Consider the following 9,143-nt stretch of genomic DNA (forward strand, 5'->3'; position numbering starts at 1 on the left):
ACAACCGCTTAACGGTTGCTCAAGCGTAAGACTGAAGTTCTCGTTCGAGCGCAACTCTTGTCACTTGAGCGGTTTGCAAAAATGGTAAACTTCTGGGAGCATGCATTTTAGGCTCGAGCCAACTCTTAGTTGCTCGAGTGAAAGTGCAAAATACAGAGTAATTTCTTGAGCGCTAGATCTGTCGCTCGACCGGTGAGGTCGAAATCTGAAATTTCTAGATTGATGTTCTAAGTCCAAAACTCAAATTCAAAGCTGTTACATACCTCTTTTGGTCCCAAAACTTGAGAAAAATATATAAAATCATAGAACTTCATGAATCAAAAGTCGTTTCTCAAAAATCAAGGCCCAAAGAGCATGTCAATTGTTGAAATCGAGCTTAAAACTCAATGTATAACACATGCATGATAAAACATGATTTCTTCCCCCCTCCCCAAACATGATCAATTAAGGTAAAATGATGCAGAATTTGATGAACTCCCCAAACAATGTGAGAGCAATGGTATGCATGAGAGAATTTCTTAAAAATCAAACTCAACATGTGAGAAAGGAACATGCATGCATGGTTTAGCCTCGAAATCACCTCTCAAAGCATAATTCTTATTCCAATTCCTCTTAAATTCATGTGGTATATCTTAATTACACAAGTAAAGGCTTGAATCCCTGCCTAAACTCTTTAATTAGGCTCTAGATTGCTAAATCTTTAAGTTTCTAAGCCAACTCCCTTCAATCTCCTTGCAATTCACCATTCTCAAGCATTGATTCTCTCTCTCTCTCTCTCTCACTCACATTTTAGGGACTCAAGGATGATGATATGAAAGTGCAAAATGTATTCTAGAGGTTGTATGAGCCTTATATAGGCTCCATTAGTGGCTCTAATTAATTGCTGTTAAAGATGACTAAGTGTGATCATTATTCTAATTTATTCGTTCCGAATCGAATTTTCATGAGTCCTACCATAAAATTTTAAAAATCTTAAATAACATGTCAAATCAATTTTGTAATCGGATGTCGATAAGGCCTTCAATTCGCAAAACAAAACAGAAACACAAACAAATATTTCTACGATAAATAGATAGAAACACAAATAATTTAACACACATGCAATTAATTCAGAATTCTATCTTAATTACACATTAAGCATAATTAATCATGGTTTATCAGCTAATCATAGGTCGTGGTTGTTACAATCACCCCCCCTTAAAAAGTTTGGTCCTCCAAACTTGAGTTACCTTCATTTTGAAAGAATATAAGATCCAGAGGAAACACTTCTGGGTATCTCTTTATCATGTCTTCTTCTGTCTCCCAAGTTGCATAAGTTCCTATGTGGTTCTTCCAATCAACCTTTACTAACGAAATTTTCTTGTTTCTCAATCTCTTGATTCGGCGATTCACAATTTGAATTGGCCTTTCCTCGTACGTAGATATATGGAAATTTCGTATCTGAATAGTGGTTGGAAAGGGAAGATATAATGTCTTATAGATACATAATTGAATTTAGATCTCGAATCCTAACTTAGAAAGCTAGACTTATTGTAAAGAAATTCAACTTGTGTTAAGCGAAAGAAAGAAAGCGTAAAGGAAAATAAGGAATGAATTTCTTTAGAATGACAAACGTATATTTCTTAAACAATATTTGGGAACATAAGAATTTCAGTTGGCTAATTGTGATGGTTTGAGAAAGTTAAAAGTTTAGCCCTAAGTTACTATATATCAATTGATCAAAGTCAATGAATATATCTATACAAGTCTAAGAATCAGAATAAGTATGAAGACAATATAATTTGAATTAAATTACTTATATAAGTGTAGTCTTAAGTAAATAAGGAAGCTAATAAAATCGCGTAAAACGTAAATCTGTTGTGAAATCAAATCACCACTTTAAAACGATAGTATGAGAAAGATTGTCAAAAAAAAAAAATGGTGATCGTAATTTAAAAAGTGTATAAGTTCTGCTCTGATCTGTTTGTTAGTTTCATGTTATATGAATGCAACCCAACAACTGTCACTTTTGAAAAAGGCTAATGAATTTCTACAAGATATGCTTCTATTATGACTCTGATATGCTTCTGCTTTGAATCCGATGTGCCATCTATTTTGGAATAACTTATATTAACTGGTACACAAGATAACTGTTTGGAATTGAGACCATTAAGATGTGATAATATTCCCACATAATTCGAAAATTTATGTTATAGGTTAGCATGTGAAACCTTATTTGGGGATTCTACATTATATGCATAACTTAAAAACCTTTGACATGGTCAATGAAGGCTAGGTAACTATTCTGTTGAGAAATAATGAATAACGAACTGCATTGGAATAATCTCAAGATTATTATTGTCAATAGACTAGAAAGACCAAGAATTCATATTTGTTATTAGTAATGCATTGACTATTAAATTCAATTTGAAGAATCTAACATATCAATAGTGGAATATTTTGATTTATCTAAAAAGTGTGGAGAATCATGAACATCCCTTGAAATGAACCTTCTACTTGGAGTATATGAATTATAGATTGATGAATTAAAGTATATAAGTTATGTGATTAATGACAATAGAAACGACAATGAATCACCAATTTGGGTTATTAACTGTTAAGTTGTCACGTCCAACTTTTTATTACTCGGAATCCATTATCAAATTCATTAAATTAGATCAATTTCAGAGATAACATGCGGAAAATCTTTACATCACGAGGAGAAACAAATAAATATTCTCTCATTCGAAAATAAAATGAATGAAACAGAAGTGTATTCAAATAAATTGCCCGAGGGCTTACATCTTTAAAGGTAAGAGAAAGGGTTTAACCCTTTTCCATCAATGGCATTCCGTCCACAAATAAAAGGCCCCGTGGCCAACAAGTAAAGAAGATCTGTGACCTTGAAGCACATCTCGATATTTACCTGAAAAGAATTAGCAACGTGGGATGAACATAAAGTCCAGTAGGGATCTCAACATGATCCTAAACAATAACAACTTACAGATAGCTATGATCATGAATGCTTAGTCTGATTCTATATAATAATGTGACAGTATATACACAAACATACATATACAAGACTTTTCTAAAAAATCATTCATTTCTTTCAACAACGTAAGCAATTCACCTTTCTTTCTTCTTATTACCTTATTACCAAAATTTATATAACAATAACGAATTTCTGTAAGAAAGAATTTCACCAAAACCTTTACGTTTTCTCCCACTTTCCAGACTTACACTTGATCTCCCTTTTCAAAAGATGTTCACAAGCATTCAATGTTCTTTACATTTTTCACAATCTCAACACAATACTTACGTCCATTTCCAACACATTCATATCTATACAAGTATGCCTTTAATAAAAAGAAAACAACAAGCAATCAACTACTATCTGCCATAATACGGCCTTCCAAAACAATAACCATCATAAGCCATAATACACCTGGATACACTGAGACAATAATGATAAATAAGTTCTGCTCTACTTGTTTTCAGCACGGTAAGCCAAGAATACATCTTTGTACAATGAAATGCCAATTTACCAGACACCTGCTGGAAGGTAATGGTACCTCTGTCAAGTTCTCTAGGCATTAGCTAGAAGGTTCTGATAACTCTTCTTCTAAGCGCAGCCAATTCTCCAGGCTCTAGCTAGAAGGTAATGGTACCTCTCATTCTCAGCTCAGTGCACATTTTCCAAAATATCACTTTACACTACAAGCTTAGATAACTCGAGTGTACTACAAACACATAATCACTTCAACACCACAATGTCATCCTCCACCAATGACCAATGACAAAACCTCTAAACAATATATATCAAATACACATGATACAATCATCCAATTCTTATGAGGCAGTAAGTCCAACAACAACAATGATATTCCAAGGTTTTCAATTTCCACTTAAGGTTCATTCTTGATTTTGCGAAAAAAGTTATAATTACCCCTACATTTCCAATGTCAATTTCCACAATTTTCCAATTCACAATACACTAATTATATATATATATATATATATAAAGAAATATGAAACTCGTTTCCTTCAATTAACCAAAAACTCAATCCATGGATAGCCATGTCATAACCCACTCAATTTCCACTCAAGCAAAAGTATAACCCAAAAATTTTAATCTCATCTTTAACCCCTTTTTAGAAATTTATAACTACCAATATAATATACTCAACTATAGACAACCCAACACAAGATAAATGCTAAAATTCATGAGACCCAAATAATCACAAATTAATCAACAATTCATTATTTAGATTCCTTAGCTAAATGACATGATTATTTCACAATTCCTACTCTTTTACTCATTAAGCATTATTATTAAAATTAGGGCTTTACCTCTCTCTAAACATGAACATGTTAAACCACTCCCCAAATTAACCCAACAACAATCAATTTCCCATATCTCAACCTTAAACATCAAATCTTAGATCCCCTTTTATGATTTTCAAAAAATCCATAACAAACATGGTTTTTATGCAATAAAACTTACCGCATGTCTATCTATAGACGAAGTATTGAAAAAGGCCAAGGAAGTCCCTACCTCAAGAGAGAAAAGGAGAAAAGCCCAAAAATCAACTTCACCGGAACCCGATCTCCACCTATCAAGACAAAGCCCTAGATATGCTCATCATTTTGGTATAAGGAACTAGTACCAAAATCTCAATGGATTCTTGGGATCAAAAGAAAATGTAAAGTTTTGAGGGTTTGGGTAGAGAGAGATGAGAGAAAAAGAGAGAAAGATTGTACAAAGAGAGAGACATATTTAGAAAATGAAATGAAAAGGGGCAAAAGATCTAAACATAGCTTAATTGCACAAAAAACAAGACAGATCACGTGTCTGGCCGCACGTGCGGCGCCCTCTCCCGTACATGCAGAGCAGCCTCCCGCACGTATGGCTCTTACCCCCGCACGTGCGGTCTCTTCCGCACTTCCTCTTCTGTACCTGCATATAATGCAATCTTGCACACAGCGTTTCCCAGTTTCCCGCACGTGCGGCTTCACCTCCCGCACGTGCAGCCCCTCTCCCGCACATGCAACCCTAGCCCTCTATCTTGGAAGATCTTTAGCTCAACTCCCGACACTTTAGACTCTACCTCGCACCCTCTGTAAAAAGTGAAAGCTAGGAATAGGGACAAACAAGAACGAAAATTTTGAGGAGAAGTTTTCAAAAACAACAAACCCAGCTGTTGACAAGACCACACTTAAAAATCTGACATTTTAACGAAGATAAATCCAACATAACTCGAGGGATCAAGGCGAATTACGCACCGGTCATCACATAAGTGATTGAAAAATAAGTTCAATTTATGTGAATGTAGCGCCCTCAAAATAATACGTAAAACCCATCACTTTAGACATGCATTGACATAAAAGAAATCAACCATCTTTCCATTAATCAGAGTAGTTCTTACAAAAGTATTACATGTTAACAACAAAAGCAAGTGCCCTATGGGCTTATAGCTTTCCAAGTTAACACTTGGTTACAAAAAAAAAGAAAAAAAGAGGGCTAACTCAATACGTATTAAGCCCTTGGCTTGAATTTACATGTAATACATCAAAAGAAAGCAAATAACAAAAGCAATCTGCCTGCCTCTAGCCTCCCAAGCTATGTCCTTGGAGGTGGCATGCTACCTGTACCTGAAAATGATGTCCCATAAAGGGTGAGCCACAGCCCAACAGAAATACACTAAACCAGCTATGAACAATGACTAAAAGATTAGTAGTTGATAGATGGTCAACACCGATACACTCGCTTATATCACATTACGGTTTCATGACATTTAAGTCCATGTTACATTTCATTTCTCATTTCTTTTCAACTTTGAGTTTGAAAACAAGGCTCAAAACTTAGCCAAATAACTTGATGAGAATAAGACTCATCTTAAAAACACTTTCGAAATTCATGGTGGATACACATTTTGATGCTGTATCAATAACACATAAGCCACTTCCATACTATACGAACGATACACATTTTGGTGCTGTATCAACATAACATAGAAACACTTCTATATCTCACAATTGATAATGATATACATTTTAGTGCTATATCAAATCAATTTAAACACTTCCATAATCAACACTTGATACACATGGTAGTGCTGTATCAATGTCACACACAATCCGGCTTAGAGGTCCATCCTCTATCTTCCCCTAAACCTTGGAGTACATCCCGTATCTCCTCCCACACACACACAATGTATATAAACATAGATCATATACACAAACAATCAATACATAAAGTCGATGTATTATTCCAACCGCTATATTCAATAGCATACTCAATTGATTAGTTTTTGTTTGCCTAATCATCATGCATTGTCTACAACAATCAAGACTATCCTCCACCGATAGCCCAAAGCAGTTATTTCTAAACAGGAAATAAATGCACCAAATGGATATATTATCAACATTCAATCTGGGTGAGCGATTATATGAATCCAACTACACCCGTTCATCCCATAATCTTTTCAATTTGAATACTCTCAATTCAATTCCACATTTCTCAAAATTAATTATACAAATTAATTTATCCAACTAATTAGGGCATTTTCCCATAGTTAACATAACAACCCCAAGGTTCCACTTTCATCCATAGTTCATCATCTATATCATTTCTCTATACCAAACATGCATATAGGTTTAATTATAAACAAAACCCCATCTTTTGTAAAATTACACAAAGACCCAAACTTTCTCAAAATTACCCAACAACCCCCAACATATCAAAATGCTAAAATTCAAAGACAAAGCTCATAAAGAGGAGTAGGATATCCCTACCTCGAAGTTAGAGCTCAAACGGGGAAGTTGAAGAAAACCAAAATGCTCCAAACTCAAAGATCCACAGATCAAAATGGAGCCCTCGACGATCAACACCCTTTTTACAAAGGCCGGAGGATAAGGAGACACTCTAACTAGATCAAACCCTAGAGAGAAGGGAGTTTCTAGAGAGAGGAGCTCTCAGAATATCTTTTTAGAAAGTAAGAGAGAGAGAGAGAGAGAATGTAAAAAGTGATTTTAAAATGCCAATCTGCCAACTGATATACGACATTTCCGCTCGAGCGAAGAACACAACGCTTGAGCGTCAAGAACAAAAAACTAGGTACGCTCAAGCGCCAAGACACAAGAATAAAGTATATCCGCTCGAGCGCGAAAACCAATCCACTCGAGCGTAGATTTCCCCCTCGCAGAACTTACACCAAAAAGTACTACCCGCTCGAGCGCCAGAGTACCCGCTCGAGCGCGACCGCTCGAGCGTAAAGAAACCCGCTCGAGCATAAAAATCACATCTGCAGATGTTTTGTAGGGACACGAAATACTGGGAATGTGCAATCTCCGCTCGAGCGCAACAAGGCCCGCTCAAGCAGAATGACCAAAAACCTGGCAACAAGTTTTAGACCAAGGTTCAATCCACCTATTCGAAACATGCCCAACACATCCTAAAACTCAAACAAATGGAATTAAAGGACGACAACAAGATAGATACAACTACCAACTCCACGGAACCGAGTCCGGAATACAACAGAATAGTAAAGGGACAACCGGGATCGCTATAGTGAAAAGAATCAAATGACAAGGAAGTTATGTAGGAAAAATAAATGAAATGAGACCAAGTTATATGCCTGATCTTAGGTACAAGCATCTTAAGTTTGGAGGACCAAACTTTCTAAGGGGGAGAGACTGTGACGACCCCATCACGTATAATAATTAACATTTAATTAATTAAGGACGTTTAAATTTTGATTGCCCATTATTCTGATTTAATTTGGGATTTATGAAAATTATGGAAACTGATTTGTATATAATTTTATTGAGGATTTATTTTGGAATTAGAAATTGAAAGCTTAAATGGCTCAAGAAGGTGAAATTGATGAGTTGAATTAGTTTAATTTCAAGTATAGGACTGTATGGGAATTTAATTAAATATTCGATTCAGATTTTTAAAATTAAGGTTTGATTAATTGGGTCCGTATTGGAGTTAATTAAGTTATGAGAATTGGGAATTAAGATCATTATGAATTAAATTTATTTATGAGGTATTCAATTGAGTATGTAATTTATTGACGAAGATTTTGAATTTGATCTGAAATTGAAGGCCTTAATGATGTGAGAAACCAAAATTGAGGATGAGAATAAGTTTAATTCGATATTTGGAGCCTCTTGGGAGCATGATTAAAAATCTGATCTAGATTGATAAATTTAAATATAATTAATTGGGCCTTAATTGAAGTCAATTAGACTAATTAAATTATGTGAGATTTATGATTAATCAAGATTAATTAAGATTAGGTGATGATTAATTAAGTTAATATGTAATTAGCAAACTAATCTAATCCTAGTCAAAATTAATTAAATTATTAGTGTATGCCTAAGAGAATTCTAGAAAGCTGGAGAGCCTTATTGGTTCTAGCTATTGTATGTATGAGAAGAGAAGTTATTGTAATTAAACTTTGTGCTGGAAGTATTGAAACAACCAAGAGAGAGAGAGAGAGAGAGAGAGTGAGAGAGAATGCCGAGAGGGAGAGACAGGAAGAGAGAGAGAAAGAGGGAATTCCAGAAGAGATGAAGAATAAAAAACAATAGGGTTTTGTGAGATACCAAAATTCAAGCTAAAAATTATGGAAAATTCATCTTAAGGTAAGAAATTTCATCATCTTTCTAGTATTGTTTAAATAATCTAGACAAAAATTGATTCAAGGTGGATTTTGAGAGGATTAAAAATAAAAATTTGAAGATTAATTATATAAATTGATAGGAATTGGGTTTTGCATGTTAAATCTAATTAGGTTGAAGAATATGAGTTATGAGTTCAATTTTGAGAATGATTCTTGAATTAAGTTCTATAAATTACATGCAACAAGAATTGTTTGAAGATTTGGTCCATGCAATGGAGCATATAAATGACTTTGAAGAAAAGTTTTGAAAATCATGAGTTCATGAAATTTGAGAGTTTGATTTGTACAAGCTTGCATGAAATTAAGTTCCATTGTTACATGCATGAGGGAATTGTATGAGTATTTGAGTCTATATTTAAATGCATCATGGATTTTGAAGAAATTGAGCCATTCAAGTTCTTATTTTGAAGAGAAAAAGGAAATGTTTTATGAAAATCAAGTTTATGGAAATTTGGGATTAATCTTAAAGTTAGA

Source organism: Camellia sinensis, chromosome 2, assembly GCF_055761805.1.
Source record: "Camellia sinensis isolate YWXY chromosome 2, ASM5576180v1, whole genome shotgun sequence".
Lineage (NCBI taxonomy): Eukaryota > Viridiplantae > Streptophyta > Magnoliopsida > Ericales > Theaceae > Camellia > Camellia sinensis.